Raw genomic sequence first — 17,351 nt, forward strand, 5'->3', positions numbered from 1 at the left:
TATATCTTTGGTGCTTTTTAACCTCCTACATAACATTTCTTTATTTAGTTCTGATTTTTCGAATTAAATTTTATTAAAATCGGATGACTATATCACATAGCTGCCATAGTTACGATCGGAAAATTAGTCGGAAAATATGAAAAAATCATTTCTTTGGTGTTTTTAAACATATAGGCTTGTAGGCTTGCAATTAACATTGAATGAATTTCAAATTAAATTTTATTAAAGTCGGACGACTATATTATATAGCTGACATAGGAACGATCGGAAAATCGGTGGGAAAATAAAATGAAACAAATTATAGCTTTGGGGCTTTTTAACATATTATTTTATAATATTGGGAATATAATTAAGAATTTCGAATTCAATATAATAAAAATCGGGCTACTCCAACATATAGCAATCGGTCATTTTAACACACATGAAATCGACTCAGACCCAGATTTAATATAGCTGCGCCCTTTCCTTGTAGATAGTTCGAATCATCTAGACTTAATAAGTTATACTTGGGTACAGAATCGATGACCATGGTAATTGCCAAGCCACCAACTGGGCAAAAAATTAATTTAAAAATAGTGATTGTGAAATTGTTGACCGCCACTCACTGCTCGGATCGGTGGCTATTCTACATATCGCCAATTTGTATCTCCTCGTTTATTTCCGCTTGATCGACTTTAGAACATCTGTTACAATGACCACATCTGCCGCAATCTACGTTGGTGTTGATTTATTTCCCAGTGCGCGAATAAAACTTTTAGACCATAGAGCTCGAACATCCATTTTATGACGTCGATAACATTGGTTTCTTTTGCTTGCTGCCCTGTTCCTCAATTCGACAAACAGATATGACTCCATCTAAGGACTGTTTATTGACAGAAACTCTTATTTCCGCCCATAATCAATTAGTTAATCTTGAGACAGATCTCTTCTACTTCTGTTTTGGAAGTATCGAAAAGCAAGAAAGGAAAGCTGATTTTAAAGCATTTTAATGAACGTAAATCTCTTAGCTCACAAAAAAGACGAAGACTTAGTTTAGTAATAGTCGAATACTTGCTTTAAAAGGAACTAAATGCTAGACAAAACTTGTTAGAGAAGATCGCCAACCAAATAACAGAACTTTGTGATCGTAAGACGGCTGGAAGTAAATGCAATAAAATTAGCAATATTTGATTTAAGCATTCTTTTTACATTTTAGAACACATACTTCTTAAAAAAGTGTAAGAAACCGGGAGACCTGCTGTACAGTCACTATCATAATATAAAGTCCAAGTATAGTGCTGGGCAAGTCCCAAAAATTTTAAACAAAAACGTTTCTTCAAATCTCCCTAAAACAGTACGTATTATTAACTTCCAATAAATATATACATGTTAAATTATACATACTTTGAATTAACAGCTGAAGTTCAATAAGATTGGCGATTTCCTGAAGTCAAAAGCCAACCTTATTGATGTCCTTTGAAGAATTTCCTATTTTAAAACAATCATTCAGATTAAAGCTGGTTGGCTCTAAAATAAATTGAAGCTCACAATTGCAGATTCGGGACACCGTTTCTTGCCTTAGACGGATCTTACGGAAAACTGCTACTGAGAAAAACAAAAACTGCAGACGTTCATCTGCAGCGTGGAAACAAGACCATTTGACCTAAAAGAATTTTCAGTTTACTTATCAGCCAAGTATGCCAAGTCCAATGCTTTTTGTCTCTAACGTTGAATTACCACCAGAATGTACATTAGTGTGGACATTCATACAATAACAATTGTATGGATCCATTTAAAGTCCGATAACAAAAACAAAGCTGTCGCTGAACTGTTAAACTACATTAAAAACTTTAAAATCTAACGATTTTTACGGAGACATATGCGTAACCCAACCAATAATTGCACAACCAACACAGCACAAAATGTTGTTCAAAATTTTAAGAAGAAATTAATAGTGAACAGCCCATAACTTTTTCGAATAACTTCATGCTAGACAACCAAAATTTATTCAATAACGCCGAAAATTTTACACTTAAGTCCAAAATTTGGAAGTTTTTAATAGTGCCACTAGAAAAGGAGTTACAACAAACTCAACAAGGTCTGAATTCGACCGAAGATTCAAAAATTAAACGTTTTCTAGACCAAAAACCATTATATATTATGAGTACAATTTAAGTAACAATCAATCAATTGATCAATAAATGGGTTCCAAGAAAAATATTAAAATACCCAAAATTGGATTTTCAAGCCCTATAGTAAGGGGAAGGGAATTAAGAAGCGAAAAATCTAATTTCTGTGCTACCCAATAGACCACAATCAAATATCGACAATACATGTTTTGCTAAGAAACATATCCCTAATTTTAGAGGTGTATTTATGAGAGATCTACTCCCAGAAACTCCAAAAAGTCGGGAGTGTGGTATAGTAAACCTAGATAAATCACAATCAAGTGATACACATTGGGTTGCATAAATTAAAAATAAAAATAATATACATTATTTCGATAGCTTTGGAAATCTTCAGCCACTTAGAGAAGTTGTGAAATACTTGGGTTATAGAATGCAATACAATTATAAGATAAGATTTTGATACGTACAACTGTGGACACCTGTGCCTCGCTTTTCTACTTTCTTTCGTAAAAGGTACAGCAACAGTACAGAAACAGTTCATGTACAGTACACGACTGTACAGCTAATTACAATACCAAGTCTAAACCATCAAGGTAACAACGGATAACAACCGTAGCACGTCCAGAAAAAGCTCAATCACCATCATGAACCATGAAAACCAGATGAATATTGTAATCAAACAGTAAAATAAATTAAATAAAATGACACTGCTATCGAAGACAAGGATGCTGAAAATGTAAGATTCCCGATCCTCAAGGCGGAGCGCAAAACAACAAAGGTTGGAAACTCTATTGTTCTCGACTTGGAAGAACACATCCTCTACATACCGGAAAGGTACACCTCTCTTCAGGATAATATCATCAATCAGTTGGTTGATGAAAATTTTAATATTCATAAAACTAATGACAATTTATATTTAGAAATAAGCCAATAATCTTTTAAAATTTGAGATTTTAAGAATGCAATTGCAAATGGTATATAGATATTACAGATAATGGCGTTTCCTAAACAGTATTTGTTTAGTAACTGAGGAGTGACCTCATAAATTTCGAAAAAATTAAAATTCTTTCCCTATAAAGTTAGTAAAATATACTACGATGAGTATTTTGTCTCAGTTAACCAAAGCTAGGTTCGCATTAAAGCGAAAATTCGATGATCTCAAACAAGTCAGAAATCAGACGAATTTACGGTTGGACAATTCATACTTTACAACTAATAAAAAACACCTCCAATCTAATCGAAATATAATTTCACGAAGGTTTTCCGATGAAAGTAATTCCTATAACGAATCTTTTCACAGACGAATATAGAGGAAGATGTAAAAAAAGTGAAAAAGGAGATGGAAAACATTGAAGAAGAAGGGGCAACACCTTCACCAATGTACACAGAAGAGGTCGATATGGGTCTGGACGCAGATCTAAAAGATAAAAACACTAGTTATAATTATGGTTTTAATATCAGTAATTTGACCAAAGAAAATATGTTGGATAAAGGTTATGGACCTAATAAAACTGCAAACAATTCATTAATATTGGGGAATGAAGAACTCAAAATTAAAGATAATAAAATAAAGTTTTCTAGTGAATGAGTTGTGATCTGACTCCTGGTCTATACCTTCTAGTTTTTTCTTAGTAAACCTGAACACTATGATGATCAACATTTAAAGATGTATAAAAAAAATTTTATTAGAAACGAATATACATAGAATAGGCTTTAATCCTAATAACCAAACCTTTATAAAATTTTCATTATTAGTTGTGTAATAATATTTTAAAGGGCAAGTCAAGATTGTTGAGTTAGAGAGACATTATACGTTCACTTTAAATAATTATCTTTCTAAACGTTTGTGGTGGTGGTGATCCTCGAGTTCGTATGTATGCACGTGCACATTCTCATGGACATTCTCAGAAGATAGCGAGGGGTCGCAATATTTTGAAATGCAATAAAACGATAGTATTTCCTCGAATAGCAAACACACTGATTATGATTTTAAACAAAATTGTCGAAAAAACCTCTTATCCCGCTTATTATAGCTACTATTTCAGTCAGAAGCTTGCAACGCAAAGAAGGAGACGTTTTCAACCCCATAAATATATAACTTTCCCAAAAGTCTTCTTTCTATTGCAGGTAGTATATAAGTCGGAACCATCCGGATCGGACAACTATATCTTATAGCTCACATAGGAACTATCCGGAAAAAAAGAAAAAAAAAGAGTATATCTTTGGTGCTTTTTAACCTCCTACATAACATTTCTTTATTTAGTTCTGATTTTTCTGATAAATCGGATGACTATATCATATAGCTGCCATAGATACGATCGGAAAATTAGTCGGAAAATATGAAAAAATCATTTCTTTGGTGTTTTTAAACATATAGGCTTGTAGGCTTGCAATTAACATTGAATGAATTTCAAATTAAATTTTATTAAAGTCGGACGACTATATTATATAGCTGCCATAGTAACGGTCGGAAAATTAGTCGGAAAATATGAAAAAATCATTTCTTTGGTGTTTTTAAACATATAGCCTTGTAGGCTTGCAATTAACATTTTTTAATTAGTTATGAATTTCAAATTAAATTTTATTAAAGTCGGACGACTATATTATATAGCTGACATAGGAACGATCGGAAAATCGGTGGGAAAATAAAATGAAACAAATTATAGCTTTGGGCTTTTTAACATATTATTTTATAATATTGGGAATATAATTAAGAATTTCGAATTCAATATAATAAAAATCGGGCTACTCCAACATATAGCAATCGGTCATTTTAACACACATGAAATCGACTCAGACCCAGATTTAATATAGCTGCGCCCTTTCCTTGTAGATAGTTCGAATCATCTAGACTTAATAAGTTATACTTGGGTACAGAATCGATGACCATGGTAATTGCCAAGCCACCAACTGGGCAAAAAATTAATTTAAAAATAGTGATTGTGAAATTGTTGACCGCCACTCACTGCTCGGATCGGTGGCTATTCTACATATCGCCAATTTGTATCTCCTCGTTTATTTCCGTTTGATCGACTTTAGAACATCTGTTACAATGACCACATTTGCCGCAATCTACGTTGGTGTTGATTTATTTCCCAGTGCGCGAATAAAACTTTTAGACCATAGAGCTCGAACATCCATTTTATGACGTCGATAACATTGGTTTCTTTTGCTTGCTGCCCTGTTCCTTAATTCGACAAACAGATATGACTCCATCTAAGGACTGTTTATTGACAGAAACTCTTATTTCCGCCCATAATCAATTAGTTAATCTTGAGACAGATCTCTTCTACTTCTGTTTTGGAAGTAGCGAAAAGCAAGAAAGGAAAGCTGATTTTAAAGCATTTTAATGAACGTAAATCTCTTAGCTCACAAAAAAGAAGAAGACTTAGTTTAGTAATAGTCGAATACTTGCTTCAAAAGGAACTAAATGCTATACAAAACTTGTTAGAGAAGATCGCCAACCAAATAACAGAACTTTGTGATTGTAAGACGGCTGGAAGTAAATGCAATAAAATTAGCAATATTTGATTTAAGCATTCTTTTTACATTTTAGAACACATACTTCTTAAAAAAGTGTAAGAAACCGGGAGACCTGCTGTACAGTCACTATCATAATATAAAGTCCAAGTATAGTGCTGGGCAAGTCCCAAAAATTTTAAACAAAAACGTTTGTTCAAATCTCCCCAAAACAGTACGTAATATTAACTTCCAATTTCCTGAAGTCAAAAGCCAACCTTATTGATGTCTTTTGAAGAATTTCCTATTTTAAAACAATCATTCAGATTAAAGCTGGTTGGCTCTAAAATAAATTGAAGCTCACAATTGCAGATTGCAGTAGACGGACTATCTTACGGAAAACTGCTACTGAGAAAAACAAAAACTGCAGACGTTCATCTGCAGCGTGGAAACAAGACCATTTGACCTAAAAGAATTTTCAGTTTACTTATCAGCCAAGTATGCCAAGTCCAATGCTTTTCGTCTCTAACGTTGAATTACCACCAGAATGTACATTAGTGTGGACATTCATACAATAACAATTGTATGGATCCATTTAAAGTCCGATAACAAAAACAAAGCTGTCGCTGAACTGTTAAACTACATTAAAAACTTTAAAATCTAACGATTTTTACGGAGACATATGCGTAACCCAACCAATAATTGCACAACCAACACAGCACAAAATGTTGTTCAAAATTTTAAGAAGAAATTAATAGTGAACAGCCCATAACTTTTTCGAATAACTTCATGCTAGACAACCAAAATTTATTCAATAACGCCGAAAATTTTACACTTAAGTCCAAAATTTGGAAGTTTTTAATAGTGCCACTAGAAAAGGAGTTACAACAAACTCAACAAGGTCTGAATTCGACCGAAGATTCAAAAATTAAACGTTTTCTAGACCAAAAACCATTATATATTATGAGTACAATTTAAGTAACAATCAATCAATTGATCAATAAATGGGTTCCAAGAAAAATATTAAAATACCCAAAATTGGATTTTCAAGCCCTATAGTAAGGGGAAGGGAATTAAGAAGCGAAAAATCTAATTTCTGTGCTACCCAATAGACCACAATCAAATATCGACAATAAATGTTTTGCTAAGAAACATATCCCTAATTTTAGAGGTGTATTTATGAGAGATCTACTCCCAGAAACTCCAAAAAGTCGGGAGTGTGGTATAGTAAACCTAGATAAATCACAATCAAGTGATACACATTGGGTTGCATAAATTAAAAATAAAAATAATATACATTATTTCGATAGCTTTGGAAATCTTCAGCCACTTAGAGAAGTTGTGAAATACTTGGGTTATAGAATGCAATACAATTATAAGATAAGATTTTGATACGTACAACTGTGGACACCTGTGCCTCGCTTTTCTACTTTCTTTCGTAAAAGGTACAGCAACAGTACAGAAACAGTTCATGTACAGTACACGACTGTACAGCTAATTATAATACCAAGTCTAAACCATCAAGGTAACAACGGATAACAACCGTAGCACGTCCAGAAAAAGCTCAATCACCATCATGAACCATGAAAACCAGATGAATATTGTAATCAAACAGTAAAATAAATTAAATAAAATGACACTGCTATCGAAGACAAGGATGCTGAAAATGTAAGATTCCCGATCCTCAAGGCGGAGCGCAAAACAACAAAGGTTGGAAACTCTATTGTTCTCGACTTGGAAGAACACATCCTCTACATACCGGAAAGGTACACCTCTCTTCAGGATAATATCATCAATCAGTTGGTTGATGAAAATTTTAATATTCATAAAACTAATGACAATTTATATTTAGAAATAAGCCAATAATCTTTTAAAATTTGAGATTTTAAGAATGCAATTGCAAATGGTATATAGATATTACAGATAATGGCGTTTCCTAAACAGTATTTGTTTAGTAACTGAGGAGTGACCTCATAAATTTCGAAAAAATTAAAATTCTTTCCCTATAAAGTTAGTAAAATATACTACGATGAGTATTTTGTCTCAGTTAACCAAAGCTAGGTTCGCATTAAAGCGAAAATTCGATGATCTCAAACAAGTCAGAAATCAGACGAATTTACGGTTGGAGGAAACTTTTAAACCCGTCACCGAACCCTTACATGACTTTGTTAGAGAAAATAAAAAACAAAAGACATCTAATGTAAGAGACAGTATAAAAAAAGCGTGAATTGAATAAATATACAAAATGGACAATTCATACTTTACAACTAATGAGAAACACCTCCAATCTAATCGAAATATAATTTCACGAAGGTTTTCCGATGAAAGTAATTCCTATAACGAATCTTTTCACAGACGAATATAGAGGAAGATGTAAAAAAAGTGAAAAAGGAGATGGAAAACATTGAAGAAGAAGGGGCAACACCTTCACCAATGTACACAGAAGAGGTAGATATGGGTCTGGACGCAGATCTAAAAGATAAAAACACTAGTTATAATTATGGTTTTAATATCAGTAATTTGACCAAAGAAAATATGTTGGATAAAGGTTATGGACCTAATAAAACTGCAAACAATTCATTAATATTGGGGAATGAAGAACTCAAAATTAAAGATAATAAAATAAAGTTTTCTAGTGAATGAGTTGTGATCTGACTCCTGGTCTATACCTTCTAGTTTTTTCTTAGTAAACCTGAACACTATGATGATCAACATTTAAAGATGTATAAAAAAAATTTTATTAGAAACGAATATACATAGAATAGGCTTTAATCCTAATAACCAAACCTTTATAAAATTTTCATTATTAGTTGTGTAATAATATTTTAAAGGGCAAGTCAAGATTGTTGAGTTAGAGAGACATTATACGTTCACTTTAAATAATTATCTTTCTAAACGTTTGTGGTGGTGGTGATCCTCGAGTTCGTATGTATGCACGTGCACATTCTCATGGACATTCTCAGAAGATAGCGAGGGGTCACAATATTTTGAAATGCAATAAAACGATAGTATTTCCTCGAATAGCAAACACACTGATTATGATTTTAAACAAAATTGTCGAAAAAACCTCTTATCCCGCTTATTATAGCTACTATTTCAGTCAGAAGCTTGCAACGCAAAGAAGGAGACGTTTTCAAACCCATAAATATATAACTTTCCCAGAAGTCTTCTTTCTATTGCAGGTAGTATATAAGTCGGAACCATCCGGATCGGACAACTATATCTTATAGCTCACATAGGAACTATCCGGAAAAAAAGAAAAAAAAAGAGTATATCTTTGGTGCTTTTTAACCTCCTACATAACATTTCTTTATTTAGTTCTGATTTTTCTGATAAATCGGATGACTATATCATATAGCTGCCATAGATACGATCGGAAAATTAGTCGGAAAATATGAAAAAATCATTTCTTTGGTGTTTTTAAACATATAGGCTTGTAGGCTTGCAATTAACATTGAATGAATTTCAAATTAAATTTTATTAAAGTCGGACGACTATATTATATAGCTGCCATAGTAACGGTCGGAAAATTAGTCGGAAAATATGAAAAAACCATTTCTTTGGTGTTTTTAAACATATAGCCTTGTAGGCTTGCAATTAACATTTTTTAATTAGTTATGAATTTCAAATTAAATTTTATTAAAGTCGGACGACTATATTATATAGCTGATATAGGAACGATCGGAAAATCGGTGGGAAAATAAAATGAAACAAATTATAGCTTTGGGGCTTTTTAACATACTATTTTATAATATTGGGAATATAATTAAGAATTTCGAATTCAATATAATAAAAATCGGGCTACTCCAACATATAGCAATCGGTCATTTTAACACACATGAAATCGACTCAGACCCAGATTTAATATAGCTGCGCCCTTTCCTTGTAGATAGTTCGAATCATCTAGACTTAATAAGTTATACTTGGGTACAGAATCGATGACCATGGTAATTGCCAAGCCACCAACTCGGCAAAAAAATTAATTCAAAAATAGTGATTATGAAATTGTTGACCTCCACTCACTGCTCGGATCGGTGGCTATTCTACATATCGCCAATTTGTATCTCCTCGTTTATTTCCGTTTGATCGACTTTAGAACATCTGTTACAATGACCACATCTGCCGCAATCTACGTTGGTGTTGATTTATTTCCCAGTGCGCGAATAAACCTTTTAGACCATAAAGCTCGAACATCCATTTTATGACATCGATAACATTGATTTCTTTTGCTTGCTGACAAACAGGTATGAATCCATCTAAGGACTGTTTATTGACAGAAACTCTTATTTCCGCCCATAATCAATTAGTTAATCTTGAGACAGATCTCTTCTACTTCTGTTTTGGAAGTATCGAAAAGCAAGAAAGGAAAGCTGATTTTAAAGCATTTTAATGAACGTAAATCTCTTAGCTCACAAAAAAGAAGAAGACTTAGTTTAGTAATAGTCGAATACTTGCTTCAAAAGGAACTAAATGCTAGACAAAACTTGTTAGAGAAGATCGCCAACCAAATAACAGAACTTTGTGATCGTAAGACGGCTGGAAGTAAATGCAATAAAATTAGCAATATTTGATTAAAGCATTCTTTTTACTTTTTAGAATACATACTTCTAAAAAAAATTAAAGAAACCGGGAGACCTGCTGTACAGTCACTAACATAATATAAAGTCCAAGAATAGTGCTGGGCAAGTCCCAAAAATTGTAAACAAAAACGTTTGTTCAAATCTCCCCAAAACAGTACGTAATATTAACTTCCAATTTCCTGAAGTCAAAAGCCAACCTTATTGATGTCTTTTGAAGAATTTCCTATTTTAAAACAATCATTCAGATTAAAGCTGGTTGGCTCTAAAATAAATTGAAGCTCACAATTGCAGATTCGGGACACCGTTTCTTGCCTTAGAAGGATCTTACGGAAAACTGCTACTGAGAAAAACAAAAACTGCAGACGTTCATCTGCAGCGTGGAAACAAGACCATTTGACCTAAAAGAATTTTCAGTTTACTTATCAGCCAAGTATGCCAAGTCCAAAGTCTCCAACGTTGAATTACCACCAGAATGTACATTAGTGTGGACATTCATACAATAACAATTGTATGGATCCATTTAAAGTCCGATAACAAAAACAAAGCTGTCGCTGAACTGTTAAACTACATTAAAAACTTTAAAATCTAACGATTTTTACGGAGACATATGCGTAACCCAACCAATAATTGCACAACCAATACAGCACAAAATGTTGTTCAAAATTTTAAGAAGAAATTAATAGTGAACAGCCCATAACTTTTTCGAATAACTTCATGCTAGACAACCAAAATTTATTCAATAACGCCTAAAATTTTACACTTAAGTCCAAAATTTGAAGTTTTTAATAGTGCCACTAGAAAAGGAGTTACAACAAACTCAACAAGGTCTGAATTCAACCGAAGATTCAAAAATAAAACGTTTTCTAGATCTTTAAAAAAAAAAAAACAAAAACCATTATATATTATGAGTACAATTCAAGTAACAATCAATCAATTGATCAATAAATGGGTTCCAAGAAAAATATTAAAATACCCAAAATTGGATTTTCAAGCCCTATAGTAAGGGGAAGGGAATTAATAAGCGAAAAATCTAATTTCTGTGCTACCCAATAGACCACAATCAAATATCGACAATACATGTTTTGCTAAGAAACAAATCCCTAATTTTAGAGGTGTATTTATGAGAGATCTACTCCCAGAAACTCCAAAAAGTCGGGAGTGTGGTATAGTAAACCTAGATAAATCACAATCAAGTGGTACACATTGGGTTGCATAAATTAAAAATAAAAATAATATACATTTTTTCGATAGCATTGGAAATCTTCAGCCACTAAGAGAAGTTGTGAAATACTTGTGTTCTAGAATGCAATACAATTCTAAGATAAGATTTTAATACGTACAACTGTGGACACCTGTGCCTCGCTTTTCTACTTTCTTTCATAAAAGATGTGGAGTCATTACAGGTATATTTGATTGATTAATTTACATTTGGGGGATTGAAAATCAATGTGTGGGTACGTGTACGTGTGAGCTCTGTATGGTATAAAAAGTGGACCCCACGCGTTGAAATTCACAGTTTAAGTCTTTACTTCACTTCGATCGTCATATGGTGAACTAGAACTTTGATTATTCTTATCAATAGACTAGAACAGCTAGTAAAAGTTGACAACTAAGCAGTACAGAAACAGTACAGAAACAGTTCATGTACAGTACACGACTGTACAGCTAATTACAATACCAAGTCTAAACCATCAAGGTAACAACGGATAACAACCGTAGCACGTCCAGAAAAAGCTCAATCACCATCATGAACCATGAAAACCAGAAGAATATTGTAATCAAACAGTTAAATAAATTAAATAAAATGACACTGCTATCAAAGACAAGGATGCCTGAAAATGTTAGATTCCCGATCCTCAAGGCGGAGCGCAAAACAACAAAGGTTGGAAACTCTATTGTTCTCGACTTGGAAGAACACATCCTCTACATGCCGGAAAGGTACACCTCTCTTCAGGATAATATCATCAATCAGTTGGTTGATGAAAATTTTAATATTCATAAAACTAATGACAATTTATATTTAGAAATAAGCCAATAATCATTTAAAATTTGAGATTTTAAGAATACAACTTTATTGGAAAATGGTATATAAATATTACAGATAATGGCGTTTCCTAAACAGTATTTGCTTAGTAACTGAGGAGTGACCTCATAAATTTCGAAAAAATTAAAATTCTTTCCCTATAAAGTTAGTAAAATATACTACGATGAGTATTTTGTCTCAGTTAACCAAAGCTAGGTTCGCATTAAAGCGAAAATTCGATGATCTCAAACAAGTCAGAAATCAGACGAATTTACGGTTGGAGGAAACTTTTAAACCCGTCACCGAACCCTTACATGACTTTGTTAGAGAAAATAAAAAACAAAAGACATCTAATGTAAGAGACAGTATAAAAAAAACGTGAATTGAATAAATATACAAAATGGACGATTCATACTTTACAACTAATGAGAAACACCTCCAATCTAATCGAAATATAATTTCACGAAGGTCTTCCGATGAAAGTAATTCCTATAAAGAATTTTTTTTACAGACGAATATAGAGGAAAATGTAGAAAAAGTGAAAAAGGAGATGGAAAAGATTGAAGAAGAAGGGGCAACACCTTCACCAATGTACACAGAAGAGGTCGATATGGGTCTGGACGCAGATCTAAAAGATAAAAACACTAGTTGTAATTATGGTTTTAATTTCAGTAATTTGACCAAAGAAAATATGTTGGATAAAGGTTATGGACCTAATAAAACTGCAAACAATTCATTAATATTGGGGAATGAAGAACTCAAAATTAAAGATAATAAAATAAAGTTTTCTAGTGAATGAGTTGTGATCTGACTCCTGGTCTATACCTTCTAGTTTTTTCTTAGTAAACCTGAAAACTATAATGATCAACATTTAAAGATGTATAAAAAAATTATATTAGAAACGAATATACATAGAATAGGCTTTAATCCTAATAACCAAACCTTTATAAAATTTTCATTATTAGTTGTGTAATAATATTTTAAAGGGCAAGTCAAGATTGTTGAGTTAGAGAGACATTATGCATTCACTTAAAATAAATAACTTTCTAAACGTTTGTGGTGGTGGTGATCCTCGAGTTCGTAAGTATGCACGTGCACATTCTCATGGACATTCTCAGAAGATAGCGGGGGGTCACAATATTTTGAAATGCAATAGAACGATATTATTCCCTCGGATAGCAAACACACTGATTATGATTTTAAACAAAACTGTCGAAAAAACCTCTTGTCCCGCTTATTATAGCTACTATTTCAGTCAGAAGTTTGCAACGCAAAAAAGGAGACGTTTCCAACCCCATAAATATATATTCATATATATTCTTTAAAGCTATCAGATTGAAACTTTCCCAAAAGTCTTCTTTCTATTGCAGGTAGTATATAAATCGGAACCAGCCAGATCGGACAACTATATCTTATAGCTCACATAGGAACTATCCGGAAAAAAAGGAAAAGAAATAGTATATTTTTGGTGCTTTTTAACTTTTAACCTCCTACATAACATTTTTTATTTAGTTCTGATTTTTCGAATTGAATTTTATTTAAATCGGATGACTATATTATATAGCTGCCATAGTTACGATCGGAAAATTAGTCGGAAAATATGAAAAAATCATTTCTTTGGTGTTTTTAAACATATATGCTTGTAGGCTTGCAATTAATATTTTTTAATTAGTTATGAATTTCAAATTAAATTTTATTAAAGTCGGACGACTATATTATATAGCTGACATAGGAACGATCGGAAAATCGGTGGGAAAATAAAATGAAACAAATTATAGCTTTGGGGCTTTTTAACATATTATTTTATAATATTGGGAATATAATTAAGAATTTCGAATCCAATTTAATAAAAATCGGACTACTCTAACATATAGCAATCGGTCATTTTAACACACATGAAATCGACTCAGACCCAGATTTAATATAGCTGCGCCCTTTCCTTGTAGATAGTTCGAATCATCTAGACTTAATAAGTTATACTTGGGTACAGAATCGATGACCATGGTAATTGCCAAGCCACCAACTCGGCAAAAAATTAATTCAAAAATAGTGATTGTGAAATTGTTGACCGCCACTCACTGCTCGAATCGGTGGCTATTCTACATATCGCCAATTTGTATCTCCTCGTTTATTTCCGCTTGATCGACTTTAGAACATCTGTTACAATGACCACATCTGACGCAATCTACGTTGGTGTTGATTTATTTCCCAGTGCGCGAATAAAACTTTTAGACCATAGAGCTCGAACATCCATTTTATGACGTCGATAACATTGGTTTCTTTTGCTTGCTGCCCTGTTCCTCAATTCGACAAACAGATATGACTCCATCTAAGGACTGTTTATTGACAGAAACTCTTATTTCCGCCCATAATCAATTAGTTAATCTTGAGACAGATCTCTTCTACTTCTGTTTTGGAAGTAGCGAAAAGCAAGAAAGGAAAGCTGATTTAAAAGCATTTTAATGAACGTAAATCTCTTAGCTCACAAAAAAGAAGAAGACTTAGTTTAGTAATAGTCGAATACTTGCTTCAAAAGGAACTAAATGCTATACAAAACTTGTTAGAGAAGATCGCCAACCAAATAACAGAACTTTGTGATTGTAAGACGGCTGGAAGTAAATGCAATAAAATTAGCAATATTTGATTTAAGCATTCTTTTTACATTTTAGAACACATACTTCTTAAAAAAGTGTAAGAAACCGGGAGACCTGCTGTACAGTCACTATCATAATATAAAGTCCAAGTATAGTGCTGGGCAAGTTCCAAAAATTTTAAACAAAAACGTTTCTTCAAATCTCCCCAAAACAGTACGTAATATTAACTTCCAATATCTATATACATGTTAAATTATACATACTGCTGAAGTTCAATAAGATTGGCGATTTCCTGAAGTCAAAAGCCAACCTTATTGATGTCATTTGAAGAATTTCCTATTATAAAACAATCATTCAGATTAAAGCTGGTTGGCTCTAAAATAAATAGAAGCTCACAATTGCAGATTCGGGACACCGTTTCTTGCCTTAGAAGGATCTTACGGAAAACTGCTACTAAGAAAAAGAAAAACTGCAGACGTTCATCTGCAGCGTGAAAACAAGACCTTTTGACCTAAAAGAATTTTCAGTTTACTTATCAGCCAAGGATGCCAAGTCCAATGCTTTTTGTCTCTAACGTTGAATTACCACCAGAATGTACATTAGTGTGGACATTCATACAATAACAATTGTATGGATCCATTTAAAGTCCGATAACAAAAACAAAGCTGTCGCTGAACTGTTAAACTACATTAAAAACTTTAAAATCTAACGATTTTTACGGAGACATATGCGTAACCCAACCAATAATTGCACAACCAACACAGCACAAAATGTTGTTCAAAATTTTAAGAAGAAATTAATAGTGAACAGCCCATAACTTTTTCGAATAACTTCATGCTAGACAACCAAAATTTATTCAATAACGCCGAAAATTTTGCACTTAAGTCCAAAATTTGTAAGTTCTTAATAGTGCCACTAGAAAGGGAGTTACAACAAACTCAACAAGGTCTGAATTCGACCGAAGATTCAAAAATAAAACATTTTCTAGATCTTTTCAAAAATCCCTTTGAAACCGTTTCATACAGTATAAGCTTTTAAAGGTTCTCAGAAGAACCCCCAATTATTATTAAAAACGATGACAGAATAGGAATAATAATACGCACGAAGAATAAGGTCTTGTTAATGTCGAAAGCATCCATAGGCGCTAATTTTATTCAAAAGAGTTTTTTAAAATTCAAATTACTGGACGCATTTTTGAAAAGGCTTTCACTTTTAGAAAGCAAAACAAACATTACCAACTTTGTCAACGGCTTTTTATGGACAAAAATGAGGGATAATAACACATTAAATGCACAAATAATATTTCCGTACATGCTTTATTTCGACGACTTCGAGATCGACATTGCTCGCCCATTCAATGAGTATATATATCGTTCCCAACAGCTCCAATAGAATATAATAATATTTTCTGTGCAGTAATATTAAAACATTTTCTTATTCCAAAGGTATGTATAAGTTCATAGAAGTTTACAAAATTTAGAGACCAATGGAATAGTTGTTTCCATATATGGAAAAGAGAAAATAATTTTTTAATCTTAGGGCTCATTCTAGGTGACAATCTCGGTCTCAACAGCGTCTTGAGCTTTTCAAGTTTTCAAAACAAGAGACAGCTATTGCTTACGAAATTAAAGTTGAGTCGTTGAGAATCCAAAAAAATTATGAACATGATCTAAAATAATGTCATGTGTTTATATCAGCCATTAAATCAGAGTGTGCCTTTAAGAAGCTTACCCATTTTCTAAGAAATTTTTCGGTGGATATCCTCCATGACGTTTTGAAGCTTTGTCTTGAAAAAATTAAATCTGAGAAAAACAAATTTTCAATACGAAAGCGACGAATTTGGAAATTTTTGTCCTCCTTTCCAGATAAATAATTTTTAAAGTCATAATTTAAAGGCGACTGCTCGAGAACTCCTAACATTCTTTACATATTTGCCTCTAATGGTGGGGGACTTAGTACCTACCGATGACAAAGTATGGTATTTATTAAAGCTAATCGATAGGGTTACATGTTCCGAGTACACGACAAGATGCTTAAAGTCTCTAAAAGGGTGTATAGAAATTTACAACCGAGATTATGCCGTTTTGCTTAATGACTCGTTAAAGCCTAAACACTATTTCCTAATGCATTATTATCAAATAATACAAGAGTTATGGCCAGTCAAGAATTTGTGGACCTTTCCGTTTGAGGCAAATCACAAGATATTAAAAAGATATAGGAAAAATATATCTTCCTGTAAAAACGTTTTTGTACCTTTAGCAAAGTAAACTTTGCGTATTTTGTACAAATTTTTTAAATTCATGGAATTGTTTTAAGTAAATCCAAGTGCAGAAGAAAAATTCTATATATAGTACTGAAAATTGATAATGTTAATTGTCATGTATACGCAAAACTGAGAAACGTGATGTACAAGGGAGGTTTGATTGTATAGGCAGAGTTTAGGGTATCTGAAGTTTTACTTCCTTTCTTATCCTTTCTTAGAAAATATTATTTCTCTGTGTTAATTTAGAATTACAATTTGTTGATCATGTCACTAGCTATGAAATTTTAAATAATACTGAATTTATTGTAATTAACTTAAGTGACA

The 17,351-nt window shown here is 32.6% G+C and overlaps 1 protein-coding gene across 1 annotated transcript in view; it reads right to left on the bottom strand.

Annotated features, from left to right (window-relative positions):
• The window catches only part of LOC108034371 (ionotropic receptor 40a), a 229,655-nt gene that overhangs the window by 145,377 nt on the left and 66,927 nt on the right, over window positions 1-17,351 (bottom strand). The gene's annotated exons all lie outside the window — the stretch shown is intronic.

This window comes from Drosophila biarmipes, unplaced genomic scaffold, assembly GCF_025231255.1.
Source record: "Drosophila biarmipes strain raj3 unplaced genomic scaffold, RU_DBia_V1.1 ptg000008l, whole genome shotgun sequence".
In the NCBI taxonomy this organism is placed as follows: domain Eukaryota; kingdom Metazoa; phylum Arthropoda; class Insecta; order Diptera; family Drosophilidae; genus Drosophila; species Drosophila biarmipes.